Source organism: Salmo salar, chromosome ssa06 (genome assembly GCF_905237065.1).
Source record: "Salmo salar chromosome ssa06, Ssal_v3.1, whole genome shotgun sequence".
Lineage (NCBI taxonomy): Eukaryota > Metazoa > Chordata > Actinopteri > Salmoniformes > Salmonidae > Salmo > Salmo salar.
The window spans coordinates 89,075,884-89,093,501 of record NC_059447.1 but is presented as its reverse complement, the minus strand read 5'-3'; the positions used below and the strand labels follow the sequence as shown (position 1 = coordinate 89,093,501).

The 17,618-nt window shown below is 41.8% G+C and overlaps 1 protein-coding gene and 1 pseudogene across 1 annotated transcript in view; both read left to right on the top strand.

Moving 5' to 3' along the window:
* Nucleotides 1–1,214: 1,214 nt before the first annotated feature.
* Nucleotides 1,215–4,268, top strand: LOC123743340 (uncharacterized; annotated as a pseudogene).
* A 4,420-nt stretch (nucleotides 4,269–8,688) lies between these two features.
* Nucleotides 8,689–17,618, top strand: part of LOC106608312 (proenkephalin-A-like) — a 35,686-nt gene continuing 26,756 nt past the window's right edge. The window contains exon 1 of the mRNA XM_014206192.2: nucleotides 8,689–8,805. The gene's annotated coding sequence lies outside the window, so the exon portion shown is untranslated. The remainder of the gene's footprint in view (nucleotides 8,806–17,618) is intronic.

Here is a 17,618-nt window from a genome sequence, read left to right as displayed (position 1 = left end):
GTGTGTGTGTTTGTCTGTGTTTCTGTGTGTGTCTGTGCATTCGTATGTGTGTGTCAGCACCTCTCAGAGAGAGAGAGAGACATTCTCCACAGCATTTCAGTTTCATGCTCCATTTAATAGAAGACAGTTTTCATGAATCATTATTTGTTTCTCGACTGGAGCCGAGCTGTTATTGAAGTCCACAGTCTTCTTTTTCTCTCATTATCCTTATCTTTTAAAGCTTAGCGAACAGGAAATAAAATGACATGTCAATACATCTGTCTCCTGGGTTGACCCATGTTGACCTTTGGTTAGTCCACAGTTAAGAGTTTCTCCATGCCTTTTATTGCACCAAACAAGGAGCTTTTAAAAGGAAATATGTGGGGAGCTGGTACATCTATGATTCACAGAAAGTATTTCATACAAAATATGAATGACATATCCACATTCAAACTTCCACCCAGCTACTCTCAATAACCTACACAACACGTTATTTCTTCTCGATTCTTTGGTTCAGGTCTGGCTCCAGGCATAAGCGACATAAGCAAACGCTCAGGGGCCCCCTGCCACAAGCAGATTGACATAAAGTGTAGTCAACTTTGTTCTTAGAGTAGAAATAATCTGGTTGGTTTAGAACAAATCTGATTGGTTATTAAAAAGGTAAATGGGCGGAGTTTAACAGATGCACAGCTTTTGCAAACATGGCAGAGGTTTGAAGTGAGAATCTTGAAAATAAAACTTTGAGTTAGTGTTTTTTTAATTTATTTTTTATTAATCATTTTTGTGTTACAGTAGTCAGACAAATGTGACAATATCTCTTAGATACAACTGGTCTGCTGACTTGAAGCAAAGTGTAAAATGTACATAGAACAAAATGCGACATAGAACATCCAAACTCTTTTGGACACTGACAATAATAGCGATAGACCATCGGTGAACAGCTATGATTGCTGCAGAACTAAGGCTCTTCAACATTTACATTGCTGCCCTGAGTGAGAACAGGTTCCTGGATGAAGGGTCCCTGAAAGAGGAGGGAGAAGGCTACACCTTATCCTGGAAAGGTTACCTTCTGGGTGGACAACATCAGCATGGTGTGGGACTGGCAGCTAAGAACAGCCTTTTACCCAGCCTCATCCAAACACCTGTCGGCATAAGTGAAAGACTCATGTCTCTCCATATCCCCATAGCCAAGATGTGGGTGACTTCAACGCTAGGGTGGGACATAACAAAAGGATATGGAGCGAGTCCTGGGTAGGAATGCTGTTGGCCAGGTCAATGAGAACGGCATGAGACTGCTGACTCTATGTGCCGAGCACGACCTCATCATCACTAACACCTTGTTCCAGCAGAAGAACAAATATAAAAGATCATGGATGCCCCCACGCTCCAAACACTGGCACCTGATTTACTACGTCATAGTGAGACGTTCTGACACTAATGACGTCCTGTTGACACGTGCCATGAGGGGTGCAAAATGCAGGACAGATCACCGTATGATACTGGCTAAACTCCAGGTGAGAATACGTCCCCCCCAACGCCTGCAGAAGTCCAGCAAGAGGTATCTGCACTGTGTCCAGCTTGAGAAAGCTGCAGTTAGGGATGAGTCCCGTCGCTCTCTCGCTGAAAGGCTGAGGGAGACTGAGCCTCTTTTGAACGCAGGGGACCCCACAGACCAGAAGTCTGAACCTCTTCTGAATGCAGAGGACCCCATGGACCAGAAGACTGAGCCTCTTCTGAGCACAGAGGACCACACAGACCAGAAGACTGAGCCTCTTCTGAGCACAGAGGACCACACAGACCAGAAGTGGGCATCTATTAGCTCAGTGCTCTATCAGGCAGCCGCCCACTCCGTTGACTACAGAGGTAGGAAAGATCAGGACTGGTTCGATGAGAACTCTGACACCATCACAACCTTACTTGCAGCGGCCCACTCCATTGGCTACAGAGGTAGTAAAGATCAGGACTGGTTCGATGAGAACTCTAACACCATCACAACCTTACTGGACAATATGAACAAAGCGCACAGGGCTACTCTCAACAGCCCCACGTCTGCTACCCTCCGCCAGCAATGGTGTGCATCATGCAAGGAAGTGCAAACAACCTTGCGTGCTCTACAGAACCAATGGTGGGCGAATAAGGCACAGGAAATCCAGATTTATGCCGACAAAAACTAAACTAAAGCGATCTATTGCCCTAGAAGTCGCTCCATCACCCCCCTGAATACAGCTGATGGTCATGCTGTATTAAAGGACCTAAACCAGATCCTGATGAGGTGAGCTGACCACCAAAACCAGATCTTGATGAGGTGAGCTGACCACCAAAACCAGATCCTGATGAGGTGAGCTGACCACCAAAACCAGATCCTGATGAGGTGGGCTGACCACCAAAACCAGATCCTGATGAGGTGAGCTGACCACCAAAACCAGATCCCGATGAGGTGAGCTGACCACCAAAACCAGATCCTGATGAGGTGAGCTGACCACCAAAACCAGATCCTGATGAGGTGAGCTGACCACCAAAACCAGATCCTGATGAGGTGGGCTGACCACCAAAACCAGATCCTGATGAGGTGAGCTGACCACCAAAACCAGATCCCGATGAGGTGAGCTGACCACCAAAACCAGATCCTGATGAGGTGAGCTGACCACCAAAACCAGATCCCGATGAGGTGAGCTGACCACCAAAACCAGATCCTGATGAGGTGAGCTGACCACCAAAACCAGATCCTGATGAGGTGGGCTGACCACCAAAACCAGATCCCGATGAGGTGAGCTGACCACCAAAACCAGATCCTGATGAGGTGAGCTGACCACCAAAACCAGATCCTGATGAGGTGAGCTGACCACCAAAACCAGATCCTGATGAGGTGAGCTGACCACCAAAACCAGATCCTGATGAGGTGGGCTGACCACCAAAACCAGATCCTGATGAGGTGGGCTGACCACCAAAACCAGATCCTGATGAGGTGGGCTGACCACCAAAACCAGATCCTGATGAGGTGGGCTGACCACCAAAACCAGATCTTGATGAGGTGAGCTGACCACTCTGAAGCACTACTCAATCAGCGCTCTCCTACAGCCCACTCCATTTTGGAAGAAGTGCCTTTCCATCCACCAATTCAAAATCTCAACCATTCGCCAACCTTGCAGGAGGTGTTATCAGCTACCTGTTTCCACAAGAACAACAAGGCTCCTGGTGCTGACAGAGCTACTTCTGCACCACAACGCTCCACCAGTACTTCATTGAGGTTTGGGACCGAGAGATTGTCCCCCCAACAGTGGAGGGATGCAAACATTGTCACTGTCTATAAGAACAAGGGTGACAAGTCTATCTGCGGCAACAGCCAGGGGATATCCCTTCTGGCTGTTGCCGGCAAGGTCCTGGCCAAGGTTGTTCACCAGCCTGTGTAGAATCACATCACAGAGGAACTGCTGCCAGAGTCACAATGCGGCTTCAGAAAGAGCAGCAGTACGGTCAACATGATATTCACAGGACAATCGACATGGCAACTCCAGGAGAAGTACCGTGAACAACATCAGGACCTTTTCATGGCCTTTGTCGACCTCTCCAAGGCCTTCAACACTGTGAGCAGGGAACTACTATGGGGCAATCTACTCAAATGTGTCTGTCCAGACAAATTTGTCAACATCCTTTGCCAGTTCCATGATGGGATGATGGTTCGGGTGGCCATAGGAGGGCAGGAGTCAGTGCTGCTTGGAGTAAGCATCGGTGTGAGGCAGGGGTGTGTGCTGGCACCGGTACTATTTAACATCTTCCTCCTATGTGTCACCCAGCTTCTCCACAAGCAGGCTGAGGACAGCAGCGGAGTTGCGGTGGACCTCAGGCTTCATGGAAACCTATTCAACATCAAGAGGTTCCAAGCAACCCCCAAGGTTTTGACGAAGCGGGTTCTTGAGCTGCAGTATAATGATGACTGTGGTCTTGTGGCCCACACTCCGGAAGACCTTCAGTCCGTGAGGGTCTGTGAGGCTGTGAGGGTCTATAGCAGGATGGGACTGTCTATCAACACCACCAAGACAGAGGTGGTCTGCCAATGGAGATCCAGCCCTCCACTCACCATGCCTGTCTTCACCATTGAACACAAATCACTAGCAATAGTCCTGTCCTTCAAATACCTGGGCAGCAGGTTCAAATTCAAAATAGGATCAAGCATCAGCTGCCTTCGGAAAACTCAGACACAGGGTTTTCCGAAACAGGGATCTCCACCCCCACACCAACGTCTCCATCTATCAAGCTGTCTGCATCACCACACTTCTGTACAGCTGTGAAGCCTGGGTCACTTACAGTCGCCACAACAAGCAGCTCGAGCGACTCCATATAAGATGCCTGCAGTGCATCCTGGGAATCAACTGGTGCGACAGTGTGCCCCATACAGAAATACTAAGACCAACTGTAAGAGTATGGAGGCCATGGCCACCCAACACCAACTGTTAGAGTATGGAGGCCATGGTCACCCAACACCAACTGTTAGAGTATGGAGGCCATGGTCACCCAACACCAACTGTAAGAGTATGGAGGCCATGGTCACCCAGCACCAACTGTTAGAGTATGGAGGCCATGGTCACCCAACACCAACTGTTAGAGTATGGAGGCCATGGCCACCCAACACCAACTGCGCTGGTTTGGGCATGTCATTAGAATGTCTCAGGAGTGCTATCCAGGAAAGATCCTGAATGACCAGCTACATCTTGGCCGGCGGTCTGTAGGGGGGACCAGCTGAAAATGTCGCAGATTTTTTTTGTTCAGTGACGGGGTGTATGTCTGTGTATGTCTGTGTGGGTCTGTGTATGTCTGTGTATGTCTGCGTGGGTTTGTGTATGTCTGTGTATGTCTGTGTGGGTCTGTGTATGTCTGTGTATGTCTGTGTGGGTCTGTGTATGTCTGTGTATGTCTGTGTGGGTTTGTGTATGTCTGTGTATGTCTGTGTGGGTTTGTGTATTTCTGTGTGGGTGTATGTCTGTGTGGGTGTGGGTGTGTGTGTGTGAGTGAGTGCATGTGTGCTAAGGTGTGGAGAGTCCATTTAAAGTTTTCAGCAGTCTGATGGCTTGTAGATAAAACTGTCTCCGAGCCTGTTGATATCAGACCTCGTGCTCCGATACCGTCTGTCTGACGGTAAGGGAGTGAAGAGCTCATGGCTGGGGTCTGTGGGGTCCTTGATGATGCTGCGGGACATTCTCAGGCATCGTTTCAAGTAGATGTCCTGGATGGGGGAGAGCATGGCCCCAGTGGCAAAATCTCCACCCCATGGCAAAATCGGTAGAATTGCAGGAAATTAGCTGTGAAATTGCACATTTGTTCTCTCTACCATATGGCAAAATTAGTGAAATTGCATGAAATGTGTTATAAAATTGCTAAACTTCTCTACTCCCCGTGGCAAAATGTGTAGAATTGCAGGAAATGTATTTTAAAATGTAAATTTTTCTCTCTCGCTTAGGGCACCCAAATAGCTTTGGTGGCCAGTGTTTTTGCAATGGTGTTTTCTAATTAATTGGCTAAACATGTATTATTTTCAGACTAAATGAATGAAGGGTCCATGCAGTATTAGTTATGACTAGTTGGTCTGACAGATTATGCTTTAGAGTGCTATAAACCAGGCAGGTTAGTGATGCACCCAATGGGACAGGTTCAGCATGGCTGCCTTTCATAGCTGTTCAGGACAGGTTCAGCAGTATTTAGAGATACTGATATAATGATAGCAGAGAGTAGAGATACTGATAACAGAGATAGCACTGATAGCAGAGAGTAGAGATACTGATTGCAGAGATAGCACTGAAAGTAGATAGTAGAGATACTGATAACAGAGAGTAGGGATACTGTTAGCAGATAGTAGAGATACTGATACCAGAGAGTAGAGATACTGATAGCAGAGAGTAGATATACTGATAGCAGAGAGTAGAGCTACTGTTAGCAGAGAGTAGATATACTGATAGCAGAGAGTAGATATACTGATAGCAGAGAGTAGAGATACTGATAGCAGAGAGTAGATATACTGATAGCAGAGAGTATATATATTGATAGCAGAGATTAGAGATACTGATAGCAGAGAGTAGAGATACTGATAGCAGAGAGTAGATATATTGATAGCAGAGAAAGCAGAGAGCAGAGATACTGATAGCAGAGAGTAGATATACTGATAGCAGAGAGTAGAGATACTGATAGCAGAGTGTAGCGATACTGATAGCAGTGTAGAGATACTGATAGCAGAGGGTAGAGATACTGATAGCAGAGTGTAGCGATACTGATAGCAGTGTAGAGATACTGATAGCAGAGGGTAGAGATACTGATAGCAGGGAAAGCAGAGAGTAGAGATACTGATAGCAGAGAGTAGAGATACTGATAGCAGAGAGTAGAGATACTGATAGCAGAGAGTAGAGATACTGATAGCAGAGATTAGAGATACTGATAGCAGAGATAGGAGAGAGTATTTATATATTTTTTTACATTCTGATTTTTCAGGGGGTGCTGCAGCATCATCAGCACCCTACTTCCTGCAGCTAGAGATAGCAGAGCAGAGATAGCAGAGATATCAGTGGTCTCCTGAACTAGTGTTTCCACTATTCTAGCGCTTACCTCAGCTGTCCCAGAGCTAGAACAGGTGTGTGTGTTTGTGTGCGTGTCTGTCTCTGTGTCTGTCTGTCTGTCTGTCTGTCTGTCTGTCTGTCTGTCTGTCTGTCTGTCTGTCTGTCTGTCTGTCTGTCTGTCTGTCTGTCTGTCTGTCTGTCTGTCTGTCTGTCTGTCTGTCTGTCTGTCTGTCTGTCTGTCTGTGTGTGGGGGGCAAGTGTTTAAATTGTGCAGTATTGTGCAGTATTGTGTGTGTGTGTGTGTATGTGTGTGTGTGTGTGTGTGTGTGTGTGTGTGTGTGTGTGTGTGTGTGTGTGTGTGTGTGTGTGTGTGTGTGTGTGTGTGTGTGTGTGTGTGTGTGTGTTTGCCATGCTGGTAGACAGGGGACACAACTCCTCCTTCAGTATCAGACCTCACAGAAACTATACCCTTCACAGCTCTTTCGGACCAGTCTCCACAGAATATGATTTCATCAAGTGTTGCACCAGAGTCCTCTGAGGTCTCCATGCCCAGGGGACTTGTTTTTTCATCCCAGTGTGAATGAATCTAGAGGTTTTCTGGGTCTTTGTCTAGGAAAGTATCACAGATCTTTTTTTTTTTTGCATTAGGAGCCCGTCAGGAACACATTTATTGATCACTGATCGATTGTTTTGGGATTGTGTTTCTAACTTGCATCTTTAGAATCGATGTGGATTAGTTTGACTTTAGATTGTGGGTTTGATAGTGGGTTTGATTGTGGGTTTGATAGTGGTTTTATAGTGGTTTTATAGTGATTTGATAGTGGTTTGATTGTGATTTGATTGTGGGTTTGATAGTGGTTTGATAGTGGGTTTGATAGTGGTTTGATAGTGGTTTGATAGTGGTTTGATAGTGGTTTGATAGTGGGTTGATAGTGGGTTTGATAGTGGGTTGATAGTGGGTTTGATAGTGGGTTTGATAGTGGTTTGATAGTGGGTTTGATAGTGGTTTGATTGTGGGTTTGATAGTGGGTTTGATAGTGGGTTTGATAGTGGTTTGATTGTGGGTTTGATAGTGGGTTTGATAGTGGTTTGATAGTGGTTTGATAGTGGGTTTGATAGTGGTTTGATTGTGGGTTTGATAGTGGGTTTGATAGTGGGTTTGATTGTGGGTTTGATAGTGGTTTGATAGTGGGTTTGATAGTGATTTGATAGTGGTTTGATAGTGGTTTGATAGTGATTTGATAGTGGTTTGATTGTGGGTTTGATAGTGGTTTGATTGTGGGTTTGATAGTGGGTTTGATAGTGGTTTGATAGTGGGTTTGATAGTGGTTTGATTGTGGGTTTGATAGTGGGTTTGATAGTGGTTTGATAGTGGTTTGATTGTGGGTTTGATAGTGGGTTTGATAGTGGGTTTGATAGTGATTTGATAGTGATTTGATAGTGGGTTTGATAGTGATATGATAGTGGTTTGATAGTGGGTTTGATAGTGGGTTTGATAGTGGTTTGATAGTGGTTTGATTGTGGGTTTGATAGTGATTTGATAGTGGTTTGATTGTGGGTTTGATAGTGATTTGATAGTGGTTTGATAGTGGTTTGATAGTGGTTTGATAGTGGTTTGATAGTGGGTTTGATAGTGGTTTGATATTGGTTTGATAGTGATTTGATAGTGATTTGATAGTGGTTTGATTGTGGGTTTGATAGTGGTTTGATAGTGGGTTTGATAGTGATTTGATAGTGGTTTGATAGTGGTTTGATAGTGGGTTTGATAGTGGTTTGATATTGGTTTGATAGTGATTTGATAGTGATTTGATAGTGGTTTGATTGTGGGTTTGATAGTGGTTTGATTGTGGGTTTGATAGTGGTTTGATAGTGGGTTTGATAGTGGTTTGATATTGGTTTGATTGTGCAGTTTAGCGGAGATGATGGATATTCAATTTGTTTGTTTGTTCTAAGAGGACTAGAGATAGAACTGATATAGGCCAAGCCTCATATAGTATATCAGTGTTGATCACAGAATGAATGTATGGTATCTCCATTGTGTGCGTAACAGGGTATACCCCACGTCACTCTCTCCCTCCCCTCGGCTACGTGAATAGTGAGGTGAGGGGAAGGGGGAGGGGTGGGGTATGTGCTAGGGGAACGGGTGTGTCACTATAAGAAGCCAGAGAGGGGAGCATGCAGACAGTTGGTTCAGAGAAACTCTTCGAAGCCTAAGGACAACACCTTACTACTACTGCCACTCTGCATCCACAAGAGACTAAAGATTTAAAAGCCACAAATACAGGTACGAGAGAGATTAGTTTGATTTCCGTGTGTGTGTGTGTGTGTGTGTGTGTGTGTGTGTGTGTGTGTGTGTGTGTGTGTGTGTGTGTGTGTCTGTGTGTGTGTGCATAGGATAAGATTATATTTATATTTTGGGAGGGGGTGGAAGAAAAATATCTAAGAGAAATTGACACGCTGGTTGCGTAGTCAATGGGTTTTATCCTTAATTATGTCTAAGGGTAATATCATTGGACAGAATGCTTATTACATTGTTTAGCCAATCATCATCATGTACTTTGCTCTATATTGTTTCAGAAGGTTCTGTGCCTTTCATTCACACTAGATTTTCTATCTTTGCTGATATACTTTATACCAGCATTTCTTAAACCTGGTCCTGGAAGACCCAAAGGGGTCTAGCACTACACACCTGATTCCACTAATCAACTCATCATCAAACCTCTGATCAGTGGAACCATGTGAGTGTAACAATAGAGCATCAAACTACAATGTGGACAACGTTGTGTCCCTAGGACCTGCTTTACAGTATAAACCTTCCACCTTGAATAACACTTGTATTTCCATTACTCGTTGCTTTTCCCATGTTTCATTACGTTGTTATCACCTTGCTGTGTCCCCTGGCCCATGACACCGTCGTCATTACCACTGCGCTGAGTATGTTCCATTCCCATAGCATCATAGCAACTGTCCACCTGTTCACCTGTTCCACTGGCTCACCAATTAATTAACAGACGAATAAAATCTCATCTAGAGTCACAACACCCAGCCTTTCTGCTGACTTAGTAGTTATCGTTCAACTTACTCATGCTTTCACGAGGAACCCCTTTGATGTCTTGAGTGTGTAATTTGTCCAATCAATGATGTCAGCGTGCAGAATTGATTTCCAACCGTAAGCCATAACATCAGGTACATGGTATCTTTAATTAGTTACTACTTGCAATGTTATTACCGGATTTATCATCATAAATTACTAACAGGAAGATAATTGAATTCATTATGTTCTAATCTATGAGAAGTGTTTGTAGTGTATAAGGCCCACTGGACCATGTACCTTTATGTATTTTAAGTGTACAAGTGTGCACTACTCTCATGTAGTTTTATGCCTATAGGCCTACGTGCTTCAGAAGGGGGTTTATTAAGGTAGCTAGCTCTATCAGGATGGTTTATTAAGGTAGCCAGCTCTATCAGGATGGTTTATTAAGGTAGCCAGCTCTAACAGGATGGTTTATTAAGGTAGCTAGCTCTATCAGGATGGTTTATTAAGGTAGCTAGCTCCAACAGGATGGTTCATTAAGGTAGCCAGCTCTAACAGGATGGTTTATTAAGGTAGCTAGCTCCAACAGGATGGTTTATTACGGTAGCTAGCTCCAACAGGATGGTTTATTATGGTAGCCAGCTCTAACAGGATGGTTCATTAAGGTAGCTAGCTCCAACAGGATGGTTTATTAAGGTAGCTAGCTCCAACAGGATGGTTCATTAAGGTAGCTAGCTCCAACAGGATGGTTTATTAAGGTAGCCAGCTCTAACAGGATGGTTTATTAAGGTAGCTAGCTCCAACAGGATGGTTTATTAAGGTAGCCAGCTCTAACAGGATGGTTTATTAAGGTAGCTAGCTCTAACAGGATGGTTCATTAAGGTAGCTAGCTCCAACAGGATGGTTTATTAAGGTAGCTATCTCTAACAAGATGGTTTATTAAGGTAGCCAGCTCTAACAGGATGGTTTATTAAGGTAGCTAGCTCTAACAAGATGGTTTATAAAGGTAGCCAGCTCTAACAGGATGGTTTATTAAGGTAGCTAGCTCTAACAAGATGGTTTATTAAGGTAGCTAGCTCTAACAGGATGGTTTATTAAGGTAGCTAGCTCAAACAGGATGGTTTATTAAGGTAGCTAGCTCAAACAGGATGGTTTATGAAGGTAACTAGCTCTAAGCTCTCAGTCATGGCCAAGCTAGTAGGCCTTTTCCATTGTTTTATATTTTTTTCCATTAGTGTTTGACAGTGCTTTTAATTTATGTTGTTTCCATTCTACTACCTCTTTGTCCTTTAGTACCCAATTACACCAGACAGAATACCCCAACATTATAATCCGAATACCTTGCATTATAATCCATACAAGCTGTAGCCTGGGGTTTTATTTGTTTTTTTGATAGGTGGAATGAGATAAAACAAAAACATTATCTGTAGGCTATGATTATTGTTGTTTTTCTCCATATAAAAGCATTATCAGTACGATCCTGAATATGATTGGAAAATAAGTATTGTGGAGCTGAAGGTCTGCCCTAAAGCTGGTCCATCTGTTCTCCATCATAATAACCCTAGGAGATTGCAGTGTCGGTCCCGTGTGGCTCAGTTGGTAGAGCATGGTGTTTGCAACGCCAGGGTTGTGGGTTCGATTCCCATGGGGGACCAGTACGGAGAAAAAAAAGTATGAAATGTATGCATTCACTACTGTAAGTAGCTCTGGATAAGAGTGTCTGCTAAATGACTAAAATGTAATGTAATACTGCAGTAATATACACAGTCTGCTCAATTAAACTAACACGATGATGCTGGAACCGGATAGAATCAGTGGTGGTCTATAATGTTGCCACAGGCTTTGATATAATATAATTACTTCATATTATCCACACAAATGCTATTTTATTAAGCGAAACCTCGTCCCCAGGCTGGCGCAAAAGGATTGCGCAAAGCATTAAAAATGTATTTCAAATACTGTAGGCTAGAAGTGGTTAAACCCCTGAATCGTCAGAGACCTAGACACAGCGCTAATTAATTCAACAGACCTAGACACAGTGGTAATTAATTCAACAGACCTAGATAGAGTGCTAATTTCAACAGACCTAGACACAGTGCTAATTAATTCAACAGACCTAGATAGAGTGCTAATTTCAACAGACCTAGATACAGTGCTAATTAATTCAACAGACCTAGACACAGCGCTAATGAATTCAACAGACCTAGACACAGTGCTAATTAATTCAACAGACCTAGACACAGCGCTAATTAATTCAACAGACCTAGACACAGTGCTAATTTCAACAGACCTAGACACAGTGCTAATTAATTCAACAGACCTAGACACAGTGCTAATTAATTCAACAGACCTAGACACAGTGCTAATTAATTCAACAGACCTAGACACAGTGCTAATTAATTCAACAGACCTAGACACAGTGCTAATTAATTCAACAGACCTAGACACAGTGCTAATTAATTCAACAGACCTAGACACAGCGCTAATGAATTCAACAGACCTAGACACAGTGCTAATTAATTCAACAGACCTAGACACAGCGCTAATTAATTCAACAGACCTAGATACAGTGCTAATTTCAACAGACCTAGACACAGCGCTAATTAATTCAACAGACCTAGATACAGTGCTAATTTCAACAGACCTAGACACAGTGCTAATTAATTCAACAGACCTAGACACAGTGCTAATTAATTCAACAGACCTAGACACAGTGCTAATTTCAACAGACCTAGACACAGTGCTAATTAATTCAACAGACCTAGATACAGTGCTAATTTCAACAGACCTAGACACAGTGCTAATTAATTCAACAGACCTAGACACAGTGCTAATTTCAACAGACCTAGACACAGTGCTAATTTCAACAGACCTGGACACAGTGCTAATTTACACAGACCTGGACACAGCGCTAATTAATTCAACAGACCTAGACACAGTGCTAATTAATTCAACAGACCTAGACACAGTGCTAATTAATTAAACAGACCTAGACACAGTGCTAATTAATTCAACAGACCTAGACACAGCGCTAACTTCAACAGACCTAGACACAGTGCTAATTAATTCAACAGACCTAGACACAGTGCTAACTAATTCAACAGACCTAGATACAGTGCTAATTAATTCAACAGACCTAGACACAGTGCTAATTAATTCAACAGACCTAGATACAGTGCTAATTTCAACAGACCTAGACACAGCGCTAATTAATTCAACAGACCTAGATACAGTGCTAATTTCAACAGACCTAGACACAGCGCTAATTAATTCAACAGACCTAGATACAGTGCTAATTAATTCAACAGACCTAGACACAGTGCTAATTTCAACAGACCAAGGCACAACGCTAATTAATTCAACAGACCTAGACAGTGCTAATTTCAACAGACCTAGACACAGCGCTAATTAATTCAACAGACCTAGACACAGTGCTAATTAATTCAACAGACCTAGATACAGTGCTAATTAATTCAACAGACCTAGACACAGTGCTAATTAATTCAACAGACCTAGACACAGCGCCAATTAATTCAACAGACCTAGATACAGTGCTAATTTAAACAGACCTAGACACAGCGCTAACTTCAACAGACCTAGACACAGTGCTAATTAATTCAACAGACCTAGATACAGTGCTAATTAATTCAACAGACCTAGACACAGTGCTAATTAATTCAACAGACCTAGATACAGTGCTAATTTCAACAGACCTAGACACAGTGCTACTTAATTCAACAGACCTAGATACAGTGCTAACTTCAACAGACCTAGACACAGTGCTAATTAATTCAACAGACCTAGACACAGTGCTAATTAATTCAACAGACCTAGACACAGTGCTAATAATTAAACAGACCTAGACACAGTGCTAATTAATTCAACAGACCTAGACACAGCGCTAACTTCAACAGACCTAGACACAGTGCTAATTAATTCAACAGACCTAGACACAGTGCTAATTAATTCAACAGACCTAGTCACAGTGCTAATTAATTCAACAGACCTAGACACAGTGCTAATTAATTCAACAGACCTAGACACAGTGCTAATTAATTCAACAGACCTAGACACAGTGCTAATTAATTCAACAGACCTAGACACAGTGCTAATTAATTCAACAGACCTAGACACAGTGCTAATTAATTCAACAGACATAGACACAGTGCTAATTAATTCAACAGACCTAGACACAGTGCTAATTAATTCAACAGACCTAGACACAGTTCTAATTTCAACAGACCTAGATACAGTGCTAATTAATTCAACAGACCTAGACACAGTGCTAATTTCAACAGACCTAGATACAGTGCTAATTAATTCAACAGACCTAGACACAGTGCTAATTAATTCAACAGACCTAGACACAGTGCTAATTCATTCAACTGACCTGGACACAGTGCTAATTTCAACAGACCTAGACACAGCGCTAATTAATTCAACAGACCTAGACACAGTGCTAACTTCAACAGACATAGATACAGCGCTAATTAATTCAACAGACCTAGACACAGTGCTAATTAATTAAACAGACCTAGACACAGTGCTAATTAATTCAACAGACCTAGACACAGTGCTAATTAATTCAACAGACCTAGACACAGTGCTAACTTCAACAGACATAGATACAGCGCTAATTAATTCAACAGACCTAGACACAGTGCTAATTAATTCAACAGACCTAGACACAGTGCTAATTAATTCAACAGACCTAGACACAGTGCTAATTAATTCAACAGACCTAGACACAGTGCTAATTAATTCAACAGACCTAGACACAGTGCTAATTAATTCAACAGACCTAGACACAGTGCTAATTAATTCAACAGACCTAGACACAGTGCTAATTAATTCAACAGACCTAGACACAGTGCTAATAATTCAACAGACCTAGACACAGTGCTAATTAATTCAACAGACCTAGACACAGTGCTAATATTCAACAGACCTGGACACAGTGCTAATTAATTCAACAGACCTAGATACAGTGCTAATTAATTCAACAGACCTAGATACAGTGCTAATTAATTCAACAGACCTAGACACAGTGCTAATTAATTCAACAGACCTAGACACAGTGCTAATAATTCAACAGACCTAGACACAGTGCTAATTAATTCAACAGACCTAGACACAGTGCTAATTAATTCAACAGACCTAGACACAGTGCTAATTAATTCAACAGACCTAGACACAGTGCTAATTAATTCAACAGACCTAGACACAGTGCTAATTTCAACAGACCTAGACACAGTGCTAATTAATTCAACAGACCTAGACACAGTGCTAATATTCAACAGACCTAGATACAGTGCTAATTAATTCAACAGACCTAGACACAGTGCTAATTAATTCAACAGACCTAGACACAGTGCTAATTAATTCAACAGACCTAGACACAGTGCTAATTAATTCAACAGACCTAGACACAGTGCTAATTAATTCAACAGACCTAGACACAGTGCTAATTAATTCAACAGACCTAGACACAGTGCTAATTAATTCAACAGACCTAGACACAGTGCTAATTAATTCAACAGACCTAGACACAGTGCTAATTAATTCAACAGACCTAGACACAGTGCTAATTAATTCAACAGACCTAGACACAGTGCTAATTAATTCAACAGACCTGGACACAGTGCTAATTTTCAACAGACCTAGATACAGTGCTAATTAATTCAACAGACCTAGACACAGTGCTAATTAATTCAACAGACCTAGACACAGTGCTAATTAATTCAACAGACCTAGACACAGTGCTAATTATTCAACAGACCTAGACACAGTGCTAATTAATTCAACAGACCTAGATACAGTGCTAATTAATTCAACAGACCTAGACACAGTGCTAATTAATTCAACAGACCTAGACACAGTGCTAATTAATTCAACAGACCTAGACACAGTGCTAATTAATTCAACAGACCTAGACACAGTGCTAATTAATTCAACAGACCTAGACACAGTGCTAATTAATTCAACAGACCTAGACACAGTGCTAATTAATTCAACAGACCTAGACACAGTGCTAATTAATTCAACAGACCTAGACACAGTGCTAATTAATTCAACAGACCTAGACACAGTGCTAATTAATTCAACAGACCTAGACACAGTGCTAATTAATTCAACAGACCTAGACACAGTGCTAATTAATTCAACAGACCTAGACACAGCGCTAATTAATTCAACAGACCTAGACACAGTGCTAATTAATTCAACAGACCTAGACACAGTGCTAATTAATTCAACAGACCTAGACACAGCGCTAATTAATTCAACAGACCTAGATACAGTGCTAATTAATTCAACAGACCTAGACACAGTGCTAATTAATTCAACAGACCTAGACACAGTGCTAATTAATTCAACAGACCTAGACACAGTGCTAATTAATTCAACAGACCTGGACACAGTGCTAATTTCAACAGACCTAGACACAGTGCTAATTAATTCAACAGACCTAGACACAGTGCTAATTAATTCAACAGACCTAGACACAGTGCTAATTAATTCAACAGACCTAGACACAGTGCTAATTAATTCAACAGACCTAGACACAGTGCTAATTAATTCAACAGACATAGATACAGCGCTAATTAATTCAACAGACCTAGACACAGTGCTAATTAATTAAACAGACCTAGACACAGTGCTAATTAATTCAACAGACCTAGACACAGTGCTAATTAATTCAACAGACCTAGACACAGTGCTAATTAATTCAACAGACCTAGACACAGTGCTAATTAATTCAACAGACCTAGATACAGTGCTAATTAATTCAACAGACCTAGACACAGTGCTAATTAATTCAACAGACCTAGACACAGTGCTAATTAATTCAACAGACCTAGACACAGTGCTAATTAATTCAACAGACCTAGACACAGTGCTAATTAATTCAACAGACCTAGACACAGTGCTAATTAATTCAACAGACCTAGACACAGTGCTAATTTCAACAGACCTAGACACAGTGCTAATTTCAACAGACCTGGACACAGTGCTAATTTCAACAGACCTGGACACAGCGCTAATTAATTCAACAGACCTAGATACAGTGCTAATTAATTCAACAGACCTAGATACAGTGCTAATTAATTCAACAGACCTAGACACAGTGCTAATTAATTCAACAGACCTAGACACAGTGCTAATTTCAACAGACCTAGATACAGTGCTAATTAATTCAACAGACCTAGACACAGTGCTAATTAATTCAACAGACCTAGACACAGTGCTAATTAATTCAACAGACCTGGACACAGTGCTAATTTCAACAGACCTAGACACAGTGCTAATTAATTCAACAGACCTAGACACAGTGCTAATTAATTCAACAGACCTAGACACAGTGCTAATTAATTCAACAGACCTAGACACAGTGCTAATTAATTCAACAGACCTAGACACAGTGCTAATTAATTCAACAGACCTAGACACAGTGCTAATTAATTCAACAGACCTAGACACAGTGCTAATTTCAACAGACCTAGATACAGTGCTAATTAATTCAACAGACCTAGACACAGTGCTAATTAATTCAACAGACCTAGACACAGTGCTAATTAATTCAACAGACCTAGACACAGTGCTAATTAATTCAACAGACCTAGACACAGTGCTAATTAATTCAACAGACCTGGACACAGTGCTAATTAATTCAACAGACCTAGATACAGTGCTAATTAATTCAACAGACCTAGACACAGTGCTAATTAATTCAACAGACCTAGACACAGTGCTAATTAATTCAACAGACCTAGACACAGTGCTAATTAATTCAACAGACCTAGACACAGTGCTAATTAATTCAACAGACCTAGACACAGTGCTAATTAATTCAACAGACCTAGACACAGTGCTAATTAATTCAACAGACCTAGACACAGTGCTAATTAATTCAACAGACCTAGACACAGTGCTAATTAATTCAACAGACCTAGACACAGTGCTAATTAATTCAACAGACCTAGACACAGTGCTAATTAATTCAACAGACCTAGACACAGTGCTAATTAATTCAACAGACCTAGACACAGTGCTAATTAATTCAA